Genomic DNA, 14,295 nt, shown 5'->3' on the forward strand with positions numbered 1-14,295 from the left:
GTAGGTTTAGCTCAGTCCTGCCCACCAATAATTCTGTGATGTCACCATGCTATATAAACAAGAGTGGTTGACAGAGTTCCAACGCACTCTCTCCCAGATTCCTGAGCTGTGTTCCTGATCCTCTACATTCATCTTCCTGATTGCACATTTCACTGCAAAGCCAAATCATAGCCGAGTCCTACTCCAGAAAGGCGAAAGCAGAGCTGTTTTTCTCCCAGCAAGGCCATTGATCCAGAAAACCCACTGAATCCCATTAAAAAGGGTAAAGCTGGGGTACTTTAAGCATCCTGAAACCAGACCGGCTTCTTGCCACTACCTGCATGCCCGCTGACCCTTAGCATCCAGCGACCAGACCTTGCCCAGCTGTCTTTTGCCAGGAGAGTCTGCATCCGGTGACCAGAATCTTTTGTGTCCAGAACCTGTTGACTGTCCAAAATCCCTAGACTTAAGCATGGACTGTGAGTATAAATCCCCACCCCATAGAAACACATAGCCTACCTTATCTTGACTCTTTTGTCTCTACCCTACTCTCTAAGCAATACTATCTTACCCTGGTAACTTGTTAAAACTGTTAGAATTCTCGGTGCACCCTGTCCTTGACTTTCTAAGTGCTAGCGCCATTTCTCTATTAATTCTGTCTTGCATAGATCATAAGTCATTAGCAATATTTTTTAGGAAATAAATTCATTTTCCCTAAAGAAAAGGGGTACACTGCATGAAGGGTAACAAATGCAGCGTAACTGTGTTATTTCACGGGTGGCGTTCCTCTTTTCTTAGCCATTAAATCTAGTTTAAGTAAAATGTGCCTTTAATTTTAAAACCGATTTTCTTAATGTTAACTGTTCTATTTTCCTAAAAACAAACCTCACTCTACCTTCCAGATCTCTCTCAATTCACCAGCCAGAGAACTCTGTTTACCTCTATATTGTCCCTGTGATATACATCTATCCCCAACCCAAAAACTGCATCGCAATTCAGTGTTTTTCACCCTTTTATTTAAAAAACGTTTTTGCATTTTAAACTGCTTCTGTGTAAAAATGCAACTTTCCAACGTGTGATTTGACTGCACTGGGTTTTCAATTTGAACTTGCTTTGTGAACTGTATGCTTCTATGATACTTTGCTTGATGGTTTGCTAGTGATATTAAATCCATGATACTGTGATAAAACATATGCATAGCATTATTTAAACACACAAATCATTAATTATTTATCAAAATCCGAGTGTCATTTCAGGCCTTTGCCAAGGGTTTTTCCTATTATTTTGTGAGGGAAGGTCAGATTTTGATTCTGTTCCTGTCTCTTATCCCCGATTACCTGCTGCTTCTTTCTATCCACTCAGAATTCGATTATTTGTGGGTTGAGGGAACATTGCAGGGGGAAATGTTAACTTGGGTGCTACCTATCCTAATTCAAAACGTCCTCCTATTCAATTGTGCTTTGGATATGTTCATGTAGAAGGTTAACCAAGTACATTGTTTCCATTCCCATTGTAATTATCACCCCATTGGTGATTGCTGCTCAATATAAAAATGTGTGTGATGTTTGTGAATTTTCAAAATAAATGTATTTTTCACCAACCGCCCTGGTTCCTGGTACATTGTGACCTGGGTACTTGTAAAAGGGGGTGTGAGACGGGTCGGTTTTCGGCTCAATATGAATTTCTTGAAATTAAAGAATAATCATTCCTATTGAGTGCCAAATGCCAGGCTAAGACCAAGTGTCCTGGTCCAGTGTGCGACACCAGATTGGTATCCTTAACATGACTTATCCTCTTGCAGCTTTCTCAGTACTTGTTTTGCCACCATTCACTTGCTATACTTTCAAATATTCTCATGGCATTTCACAATGCGTGTTCTCTTTAGTTTGCACAGTTTATAATTCCTTAGTATCAGGTAATTACACTGAATGCTTTTCAGTCCAGTTGGTACTCAATCGCACTTGCTTTTTTTTGGTTCGGTATTCAAAAACAAAAGTTTAATTGCATTCCAACACATTGGCTGAACAACTATCAAATTCCCAGTTTACACTCCCTCTTCATGGGCGTATTGACAAGTTTGAAAATGTCCCTGGCCCTTTCTTTCCCGGCTTGGCACACCTCTCATACAGGACCTCCACCACCTTGGTTCTACGGGAAGGAGTCTCCATGACGCCAGGAGGTGTGCACACTGGCTCTTACACCAGAGACCTTTTGACTGCTCCCACCACAATCCTCTTCCGCTGCAATGACACAGCAGCTCTAGGCCCTTCAGGCATGGGTCTCCTTCGGTTCACCTCTGGCTTCTCCTGCAAGCGTTCCACAAGCAATTTTATTAGCCTCACCTAAGCAGGCCATTTATACTGCCCGCTGGGCCCCAGGTGCAGGCAAATTTCCTTTACTGCATAACTGTCTTGGTACTCAGCATCTCTCTTCCTCGTCCCAGTACCAGAGTGGTGTTTGTGTATGTCTGAGTTAATAAAGAAAGCATGCATGCATGTCACTAGGTGGTCTCTTCCTCGTCTCAGTATCTGACTGGTGGGTATTGGAGGAGGGTTTTCTGGACAAATAGGGAAAGGATTGGTAATACCTTATAAAGGCCTTGGGGATATTTGACTCCTTATAAAAGGAAAATGGGGGATATTTTGCATCCCACCCAAGGGTGCCTCATCCCCACTCCATAGGTCTCCTCCACCCAGGTGGTCTTCCCTTACATATCCACCCCCAGGGTCAAGATCCGAAAGTGAAGCCCTTCCCTGGCCACCTGGGCAGAGGCTTTATTGGTGAAAGAAGGGAGGACGCCCTCAGGTTACTCACACATAGCAGGCAACAAATGTGCTTGATCTATAATGGCAAAGGGTGCTGAAAGACCTATGGTGCATAATTTGACGTCTCTGCAAAGCATAGTACATTACTTAACACCATGTGTCGAAAGATCAATCAATACCAACTTGGTTCCAAGGCTACTTAATTCAGGAAGCAGTGCCAGACACCTGCTGTACTAGGAAGGACCTTTGTTCTGCTCTTTCCCACTGTACAGGTTGAGGTGCTGTCAAGCAGTGTTCTGCCACTGGACATGGGTACTGTTCCTGCACATTCAAAAGGGGACAACATATAGCATGTATTTGCACAACCTGATCCACTGCACAAGTTGTACCACTTAGTGAGCACATGAATTGCACATGCAATGCAACATTTGCACATCTTTCTGATGAAATCCCATGGAGTTGTGGTAGAATGTCACAATGTATTTGCTGTAATATGTACACCCACTTCTCTTGTGGTTGATCACAGGCCTTATGTGAAAGATACACTATACAAAAGTTTGAAAGGAAATTCTGATGTTGAGTTAACAATAGCCCCCTCAGGTTCATTCGTCACCTCTAACTTTTGTAAAGGTCCACTTCCCATGACTATTACCGTTTTACAAGAGAAATATTCTGGTACACATGTGTTGTTTTGCTTTAACCAATTATCTGTATGCTGTTGTTTATAACCCGTGTGGACTGCGTGGCAGTCTTTGATTTAACCAATCTTGCTACGGATCTTCAGAACGTTACTCTGCCTTTAGCATTTGGTAGATTTAGGAACTGGGTGTTTATGGCCTGTCCCTGGGCTGATAGGCACTACAGGTACTGGGATGGATAGTAAGAAGAGCAGATGTGGTAGGCAACATAGGACAAATTCCAATTGAATGCACTGTGTAAGGAAGGCATGCTATCAACAGTAAGACACACACAAGTGACCACAGTTCAAGGGTATTTAGTGAACTTGAAAAAGGGTTTGATAAACGCCTATCTAGTCCTAAATCTACAGATTGGAGCAAGCTACGACCATCAAATAATAATAACGCAGTCCTAGTGGTGTATTGTCAAAATAAAAGGGCCCATACTAATAAATCTATTGCCAATCCTTACCTCTAAATACAAATAGTGCATGGAATAGCGTTATGAAAAAAGAAAGAAGTGTTAAAAAATGATAAATCAGGATGTGCAGGTAGTTGGCCTCCCTTCTCCATGTTTTCAGCACGGGACAAGGCGGTTCACTCAAGAGCAGCACAATTTCTGGCTTCTTTAGCACAAGGATACAATTATTTTCCTCTTTGGATTTTCACAAGTATTCACTTTAGATGATTCACTATTCACTCCAGAACACTCTCAGTCAGGCTCAGATCCCTTTAGCACAATGTTCATAGGATATTCTTTTTTGGGTGACTCACGGTTCACCCCGGATCCCTCTCAGCCAGGCTCAGACCAATTTCAATTTAGCTCAATTATCAAAGACTTTTGAATGTGCACACGGTTTGGTTTGACCAGTTGCAGGACCACTACGATTTCACAATTGCTTTTATTTAACATTTGTCACCTTTCAGTTGGTGCCGGACCACTCTGTTTACAGTATCGTATGTTAGCTTAAAAGTTCAGTCACTCATCTGCTGTTTTAATTATATTTGCCACATATACTTGATACACTGTTCTCTTCAATGTTCTTCATATAATGTTGCCACTTGCAACCTTGGTTTCCACACTGACCAGTCTGGCATCAGTCTCCCCAACTCACTGACAGTGCTGACTTCACTGGTGTTGCTTTGTTGTAGGAGCCAAGGACAGTACCATGGCAGCAAATGATTCTCGCCACCTTGACTATCGACACAGGAGTCCCCCGGGTACCTCTGACGCACAATGCAGGATTCTTCAGCTTTGATTCCAGATCTATCGTGCCCTATTCTCAAAGGCCCATAAAAGTTATCATCTTTCGGTGAAAAAGTCAAGGGCACTTCCCTCCTTGCAATCAGCTTTGGTCTTGCCGTCTTTCGCCTTGTATTAAACTGCCATCTTGGAACTGCTGCTTCCTCGCGTGATTTGCCTCACTCAGAGTGTGCTTTCATGCTCTGCCTTTTTTCCATGTGGGGATTTGTGATGGAAGTCAGGTGTTTGTAATGATCAGTAATTGCTTGACCATTGTATTAGGTCATGTCCAGTATACAGCTTGGGTGTTAGTCCGTTTTCCTTCACTGTGAGCTGTCCGTGAGAAAATGTTCATGTCGGAAAAGGGGTGATTTGAGTTCCTTATTATCCTAGGTCAATTCCAATGGTACCCCAAGGGAGAATACCCTGGGGAAACTCTCTCAGACAAGAAAACCATTGAGAGCGATAACTGAAGGAACCTGGATCGAGATAAGAGCTGAGGGTGAACAATGGAAGTAACACAAGGAACAATAACCAGTAAGGAAGAGGAGGAACACAGGTGGAACGAGGAAGAAGCAGCACACGGAACAGCATCTAAGGCTCACCTCAGCATAGCAACGCAGTGTCTGAGCAAATGCTGTGTGAAGAAATAGGTTGCTCATGTGCATGTGGTGCAGAACACCACTGCGGTCAAACAAATAGGACGCTGACCTCCATGTCTTGGTGGGAGGTCAGGTCACAACCTTAGATGGAGTGATAGCAGTCTTTGGTGCAAAAAAGCCACAACATTGCCAGAGAGACCACTTTGGAAGCAAAGTCCTGACCACATGCCCCTTCCTCATGTATGATTACCCAGGCTTCCAAGAATGGGCCCCATGAAAGGTAACGAGAAAAGGTGCATGATGGCAGATCCTGGTTCTTAGGAACAGTCAAAAGGCCCATAGCCTTTCCAAACCACCAGGATTTGAAGCAGACCACAATGATAGCGTGAACCACATATCTGGGAGACCTCTAATTCCAGCCTGCTACATATCATCACAGGGGGTGGAGTGCCTGAGGTGTTACGGCCAAATTGATCAGACACATGAGTTTTGAGCTGAGAAATGTGGAAAACTAGATGGATCTGAGACCAGGAAGCAGACGACATAGCAGGAAGGCAATAGGCCCTACAGGTTTCAGGATATTGAAAGGTCTGAAATAGTGAGGAGAACATTCTGAAGCGACCAATCGAGTTGGAAGGAAGCTTGATGACAACCATACTCAGTCCACAAAGAATAAAGTTGCCTCCTTTGAACACCTTTGGTCTGCATACTTTTTTGTTTCTGCTTGAGCGTTCTGTAGAGTTTCCAAGGCTTATTGTGTACCATCTGGATGTCATTAATAAGAGCATCTGTGGATGGTAGCTTGATTTTAAGATGACGAACAGTGGGAAAGCATGGAGGAGGAAACGCGTAAGTACAGTAAAATGGACATAACCCCACTGAGGAGTGCACAGCTGGTGTAAGCAAACTGAACCAGAGGTAGACATTTGTTACAATAGTCTTTTGTGTCTGTACCAAAACAACAGAGGTATTATTTCAGTGACTGGCTTAATCTTTTTGTCTGGGCATTGGTCTGGGGTGGAAACCAGAACTTGGAGCTTGCTGGGTTTCAAACATCTTACGAACACAGGACCAGAAGCGAAAAGTGAATTGGGTTCTGCAATTGAAGATTATAGTAGGAAAAAAACGTGAAAAAGTCTGCAAAAAAGTACTTTTCCATCTGAGAAACGATAGCTATATGAGGCATTGGTACAATATTAGCCATTTTGGTGATTGCATCGAAGGTGACCATAATCGTGGTTTGACATGAAGAAGGTTGAAGGTCAACAATAAAGTCTGTTGAGGTTTGTTGCAAAGCAATGGAAGGCATAGCTGGCTGTACGAGTTTGCCAAATGGATGTCTCCTAAGGATCTTAGTTTGCAGGCATGTGCTAAAAGATGAGATGTATTCCTGGATATCACTGCGAAATAGCCACCAAACGTTTCTCAGGATCAAGTCACTTGTTGCTTTCACTCCTATGCCCATCCGCCACCGATTTATGAACATGCCTAAAACATCCTCTGTAGGTCAGCTGTGGGAATGTTCAACTGTTGAACGAGATAGTGGTGCACGCCGAATAAGTCATGTTTAAATACTTAAATGACTCAGGAATTAGTAGAAAGAATTTAAAGGTGTGGGGGAGGAACTGTGATCTTGGCACAAAATCACCACACAATACAAAAGAAAAATAGAAGATTCAACATTGGAACCCTGCCGTCCCCTACAAACTGTCAAAAGACTGATCAAGTCAGCTACTCTAATTTTGAACAATATCGTATTGTCTACATTGAACTGAACATATCAGTTAAAACAAGAAATTCATGACAAGAGTATCTTTTTTATAGAAAAATATATATATTCTTTGGTTTACAGGCACAAGGTAAATGTACAAATTAAAGCAAATATGTAAGTCCGTTGTCTGTGGCTGACGCATTTCGGGGAGTCTTTCCTCTTCTTCAAGAGCCTGAACGGACTGTGAAGAATCTTTTTTAACTGCATAAGAAACTTGTCAAAAAATTAATCTCGAACTACGCAAATGTTCGAAGCAATGAAAACATATGTATGAAAGACATAATAGTCAATCTTTAGATGGAAACACAAGTTAATCCTTCTCAACCGAGCATCAATAACACTGAGTCAACTTCATGAAAACATACGAATATCCGGATACTTGGAAGCAATAGGTGACAACAAACATCCCTAGTGTTATTGTGGAACCAGTTCCTATGTATAAATCATCCCAACGAGAGTTATGTCAAAAGTAAAACAAGGATCCATCTTGGTTAAATCTGCTGAAAAGGACCATCTCTAAATCAAAATGTACGGAAAAGGCGATGTGAAAAATTACCTTGTATTGAGTGTCAGCTAGATACACTCTAGTTGTAATTCTGGAAACGTTGAGCGAGGACAGTGGATGAATCAGTAGAACGTGATACCCATCCAGTTTGAGTTCTCAGCGGCAAATGAACTGTGCCGGGTTTGAGTAACTAAAGGACATAGAAGTCAGTTAAGGAAACAAATATAGTGAAAGAGAAAAATGTAAGTGAAACGGAATAGTCTCTATAGGAATCAGTCAATCCAATCAGAAAGAATGGAAATGTAAAGAGAGTGCAATGCACCTATGCGGTAAAGGAATAATCAGATGCAGTGAATGCTAACATGTATGAATAAACTCTTATATCATCAAAAGAAACTAATATTCGAATGGCCATCTAAAGGTACAGTGAGATTAGGAAGCGAAGAAATACCTCAAAATAGAAATTGCACCATAACGATGCAGATCCAGTGTGCGGAGAAAGTAAACATCAGTAAAACGGTGAATCACAGTGTTCTAATAGAAAAGATGCAGCCGGCACCGAGTCCTAAAAATGCAAGAACCAGAAATATATATTTCAATAAATGTCAATGAACATAAATGCCGGATCTACAGGTGGATGGGTAGTCTAAAGTGTCTACACAATATGAATAGAACCTACCTCTAGGTAAATATTCACATGGTGACAGCAAAATATAAATAAACTAAAGATGTGCTCGATCTGTTTATCTAGATAGAATCACTCAAGGTCCACAATCGCATGGTGTTGTCAAGATTAACTCTGTAGAACTGACACTATGGAAAAGATCAAGGCAACGTGAATTAGAAAATAGAACTTTAGAGAGGGTCTCTAGTGTTACAGGACCGGGAGACGCATCTTACCTGTGGACGCAGTAGAACAGAACTGGGACTCGGCTCATAGTGTGCGAATGCGCGACCATATCCATGGAAACGGAGAGCGCCATTTTGAAATGATTTAATAGTATATGCGGAACTAGAAGTGAAGAAAGACTACTAAAAGTCCCTGTTTCAAGGCCGGGGCCATCTTGAAATGTAAATCGATAGCGTAGCTCCAGATATCCTGTGCACACGCACAGTCTTGAAAATATTGAAAGGTAAAAAGAAAAGGAATAAACGACCAAAACAAATGCTTATTATAGAGCAAAAAAGCTGAATATAGAGGTATTCAATAAAATCATGAAGTCTAGGTCACATTACTCGGCACCTTCGGTAGTAAGAAGAGAGAAGTAGAGATGATGAAAAAGAAAGAGAAACAAGTGTTTACTAGAGAAAAAGCTTGTTGGGATAATATATATAACCACGGCTTGGTATGTGGTGTGTCATATCTCAAAATCGGGTGTGTAAATATTGTAAATGTTTCGTGGGAAGTCGACAGGTGGGTTATATCAAGATGGTTCATGTGTTATTAGGATACAGATTGGTACAATGCAAATTCATGCCTTAATACGGGATAAGAAACATATGCTTAGCAGAATTGCAAAATTACATTAGTGAAACTCACATGTGTATAGAATCCACAATAGTTGACTCAAAAGTTATTATATGTACACAACAACATCTGTAGATCCAGGGTTGTAACAAAGGCATAGTTTCAAGTCCTTAAAGGCATGATCGGCTTTGTCATCCAAGAAGAATTGTACACCCTTCTTTGGAATTCTAGTGATAGGTAGCAGTTTTTGTGAAAAGCTGAGAATTCATTTCTCATAAAAGTTTGAAAATCACAGAAAATTTTGGGCATCTTAGAAAGATCAGGATGTGGGCCATTTGGTGAGGTATCAGGTGGCCCAATCCTGTTCCTTTTGCGGAACGAATAGGCTATAGAACTGTGATGAAACACAGACGTGATCCTAATTTTCTATGGATAATTTGGAAAAGATAAGGATGTCATCCAGGTAAATCATGACAGAATGTAAAAGAAGATCAGAAAAAATATGGTCCACAACGATTTGAAAAACTCTAGGGGCATTTGCCAAACCAATGGGCATCACTCCATACTCATAATGACAGAAAGGAGTTCTATATGTAGTGTTCCACTTGTCACCCGTTGTATTCGAATTAGGTGATAGCCGCCCCTCAGGTATAGCTTATTGAATAATGTTGCTTCTCTGACAGCTCCTGGAATGAGGGGTACAGGGCATTTGTCTTTAACTGCCCCCTTGATGACTCCACTGTAGTCTATGTAGGGCCTTAAATAAACTCTGCCCTTTTGGAATAAATAATAATGATGCTCCAGCTTGTGAATTCTACTTTGTTTATGCTTTGAAATCAATATAATACGTAGGCTGATTTGTATGTACTTGTATAAGATGGCTTTTTCTGGTATGGACAGTATGGACATTCTCCCAAAGGGCACTTGGGCATTGGGCCTTAATTCGATGGCACATTCATCATCACAAAGATTCAGTAGTTCTTTATGTGAATCATCCAAATACATGTTGCATAATTCTAGGTATTGTTAAGGTCTTAGTCTGAACTACCTCAACTCTGGTGACAGAGACTGACTATTTCCTTTCCCTTTACTCTTCCCTAGTAGAGGAATGCAGGCCCACTCTCTCCTCTTGGAGACAGTTAGTGATGCAATGTTCTGTTCCCCAAATAAAAGACAGTGAAACCCAATTGATAAACAATTTTTGAATCCTAAGCCAAGGCAGTCCTACAATTACTAGATGAGTGGGATTTGGTCAAATCAAAGTTGAACTCTTCAGTATGTGAAGAAATGTTGATCTTGAATGTGGTGATCATTTCCTCAAGGGATCCAGATAAGACATTCTGAACAATCCACTCCTTCCATGGTTACAGCTGTAAGGAAAGCATGGTATCAACAGTAAAACAGACACATGACCACAGTTCAAGGGTGTTTATTGAAACTTTACAAGGTTGTGATAAACACCTATCAAAACCTAAATCTACAGATGGGAACAAGCTACGACCATCAAATAATAATAATGCAGTCCTAGTGGAGTCTCGTCAAAATAAAAGGGCGTATAGTAAAAAAAACAACTATTGCCAATCCTTACCACTAATTAACAAATAATGTGGGGTAGTGTTCATGAAAAAAAAAGAAGTGTTAACAAAATAATATGTCAGGATGCTCGGGTCCTTGGCCTCCTTTCCCCACGTTTTCAGCATGGGGCAAGGCGGGTAACTTGAGAAAAGCACACACTCTGGCTTCTGCGGCACGAGGATACAGTTCCATTTGACCAGTTCAGGACCTTCTGTGTCCAAGTCTCTTTAATTATGACACGTCTCTTGACGCAGAGAGCATGCAGTACCATCAACTACATGCAAACGTTGTTTTCCCTTTACTAGTATTCAATTTGGGTGTTCACTCTGGGCTGGGCTCATATCCCTTTTCACAACAAAAGTTCAATGTTGGATCCCCTCTTCCGGGCTCAGATCACTTTAAAAAAAAAAGGTTTAGAGAATTATTTTTCGGGAGACTCTTGGTTCACTCCGGATTGACCTCTGCCGGGCTCAGATTCCTTTCTTTTGTTTAATTAGTCTCCCTCAGCCGGGCTCAGGCCAATTGAGACGTAAATCGAATTATCTAAGACTTTCGAATGCGCACAGGGTTTAGCTTGACCCATTGCATGACTACTTCAATCTCAATATCTCTTCCTCTCACACTCACACTCACTCAGCATCAGCTGGACATTTAACAGAGACTTTCGAATGAGCAACCACATGGCGCCGGATGACTCTGTGTATTTTATCTTTTCTTGGCCTCAGTTCAGTTATAAAGTTCAACTAATTCCTTTGGCTTCCAATTGTATTCGCATTGCTCATCCCAAAGGCCTCACACACTGTTCTCTTTATACAATGTTACCAATTGCAACCTTGGTTCAAAACACAAGCTGATTTGGCAACAGTCTCTCCGACTCACCGAATGTGCTATCTTTTCTGAAGCCGCTTTGTTGTAGGAGTCAAGGACAGTACCAAGGTGGCAATCGCTCCCCCCGCCTTGGTTATCGATATGGGAGAGCCCCGGGTACCTCAGACACACAATGCAGGTTTGATCAGCCTTAGCTCCTGGTATTCGGTTTCTTACTTTCCAAGGCTCCCGAAAGTAACAGTCTTTGCAGGTCAAGAGTACATCCCTCATTGCAACCCTCTCTTGTCTCACCGTCTTTCTCCTTGTATTAAACTGCCATCTTGGAACTGCTGTTTCCTCATGTGTTTTGCTTTGCTCAGTGTTCTTTCATGCCCCGCCTTTTATCCATGTAGGGAAGTATGATGGAAGTCAGGTGTGTGTAATGATCCGTAATTGCCTGACCATGCCTGACCATAGTGTTGGGACATGTCAGGTATACAGCTCTGGTGTTAGTCAGTTGTCGCTCACTGTAAACTGTCCAGGTGTGGATAATTTATAATACATGACACAAACTTCTCCATAAAGTTGCACACTGCTCCATAATCACCTAGCATGTATACATTAGAGAGGACACACTCATTGAAGTACACAGGGACATTGAGCCCCATAATCATGATCTCTACTTGCTTGTTGTTCTACAGAGAAGACAAAAGGGCACCTGGTATGGTATCCCAGTTCATTGTCCCATTTACAAGCCGGAAGAGGCATTTCCCAAATATCACGGGGGGGGGGCGCAATCTATGACCATGTGCTCCTTTGACATACAGTACTAACAAAGGCCTTGCCAGCATCTCCTGTTCTGTTCCTCTAAAGAAAACACTCCTTGGGTAGCCCAAACTGCATGGGTTTGGATTGATCTGTGGACTGTAATGTAGGTCTTGGTGCTTCACAGCTTGTCGAGTTGTCATTGTCCAGTTTTCCATTCTTTCATTGTGGAGCTGCTTGATGTGGTATTTGACCTGCATTGCTAGAGTTATGAACTCTGAGAAATTGGTGGGGAGAAGCACCTGGGCTACCTCATCCTTCAACTCATCCATTAAACTACACCAAGAGTGTTATGAGAGCATCATCAGGCCAGGCAGTATCTGTAGCTAATAGTTTAAATTGTATGATGTAGGAAAGAATATCAAGGTTTCCTTGTTTTGGAACCAAAAGGGCTTCCTGGGTGGAAATCGTCACTTTCATGCAACCATAAATGGCTGTTAAACATTTAATGAATCCAAGACAATTATATAAAACTTGGTTGTTGGCAGCAACTAAGGGGTTGTCCCAGGCTAGGGTGCAACCAGCTAGGCTGGAAATCATATAAACTACTTTGGCTTGGTCAGTAGTAAAGGAGGATTTATTTGTGCACTGCATTGTATAGGCAGATATGAATGTGTTCAACTTCCTGGGACTTCCATCAAACTGTCCTCATGGAAGGGACCAGGTGGGGTCTGCAAGTGCAGTAAGGGAATGGCTGTTAGCATCAATCCCAAAGTGGTGTTCTCGGCCTTCAGGGTTTGTACCCTGGGGGTGAGTGCCTGCCAGGAGCTACCAATTGCTGAAATTGAAAAGTCTGAGAAACCGGGCATTGCTAATTAACAGTGCTTGGCACCAACCTGAAGTGTGATGTTGAACAGCTTTGTCCCAGGGCTGATAGGTACTTCAGGCACTGGGCTGGATTTTTAGTAGAGCAGATGTGATAGGCGAAGAAAGGCAAACTCCTAATGAAGGTACGGCTTGCCCAGACTAGTAAGCAGCCAAATGGTACCTCCAAAGGAGAAGCCCAAGGGAACCCCTGTAGGGGAAGAAAACCTGTGGGAGAGATGCATCGAGGCCACTTTGGTAACAAAGTCCTGACAGCCACTGTTTTAAACGTATGTCAATTTTTCCTTTGTTACATTTTACCAATTATTTTGCCTTTCATACTAGATTCCTGTACACTTAAATTGCACACTCTGGGTTCAGCAGCTAGATTTTGATGACAGTGGCCCTCATTACAAGTCAGGCGTAAAGGGTTTAACGGCGCCGTCGGCGCCGTTAACCCTTAATGCCTGATTAAGAGGTCCCGGGTTTTAACGCCTGCTTTTTGCAGGCGTTAAAACCCATGCCGCAAAGTGACCTTGGTGCTAAGTACGGTGCCGCAATTTGCGGCACCGTACTTAGTGCCTTTCCCCATTCCCATTATGCCCTATGGGGCAAAAATGGGAATGGGGAAGGGCAAATGGTGAATGGGGAATTACTGCCCCACTCACCTTGGAATGGGGCGGTTATTCCGCCATCCACCATCCCGGAGTCCGGCATGGACCATGGTGCTAATAGCACCATGGTCCAGCGCCGGACTTGTAATGAGGCCCAATGTGTATAGTTCAAAAACAATTGATAACTTCAAGAAGTTGAATAATATCATGTCAAGATCAAGTCTAATCTAAATTGGGTCACTGAATCAGAAAATCAGAGTTCTTCCAGTTGTCCATTCCCACATGCACTGCATTGAGGAAAATGTGAATGTTTTACATAAATACGTTCAGCGCCAAGTCCCTTGGGTTTGACATCAACAGACACCTCTCTGTCAAAAAGCGCATAGCAAGTAAGACCCAAGTGGCTTGGTACCAACTTTCACTTTCGTGGAAAATCAAGCCCTTTATCCCAGAAAAAAACTTCAGATCTGCTACCCAAGCCTTCATCCTCTCCCACCTGGTTGTTGGCAATGCCCTTTTGGAAGGCCTTCCAGCAACTGCCTGGCACCCGTGAGATGCGTCCTGCATGCTGCAGCAAAACTCAAAGGACTCTGCAAATTCGACCACATCACTCCAACCCTCATCGAATTGCACCGACTCCCACTGCAAGCCCGCCTGTGT

At 42.4% G+C, this 14,295-nt stretch overlaps 1 protein-coding gene across 3 annotated transcripts in view; it reads right to left on the reverse strand.

Moving 5' to 3' along the window:
• The window catches only part of PPFIA4 (PTPRF interacting protein alpha 4), a 3,167,227-nt gene that overhangs the window by 1,772,056 nt on the left and 1,380,876 nt on the right, over window positions 1–14,295 (reverse strand). The gene's annotated exons all lie outside the window — the stretch shown is intronic.

Source organism: Ambystoma mexicanum, chromosome 13 (assembly GCF_040938575.1).
Source record: "Ambystoma mexicanum isolate Mex_15411 chromosome 13, UKY_AmexF1_1, whole genome shotgun sequence".
NCBI lineage: Eukaryota > Metazoa > Chordata > Amphibia > Caudata > Ambystomatidae > Ambystoma > Ambystoma mexicanum.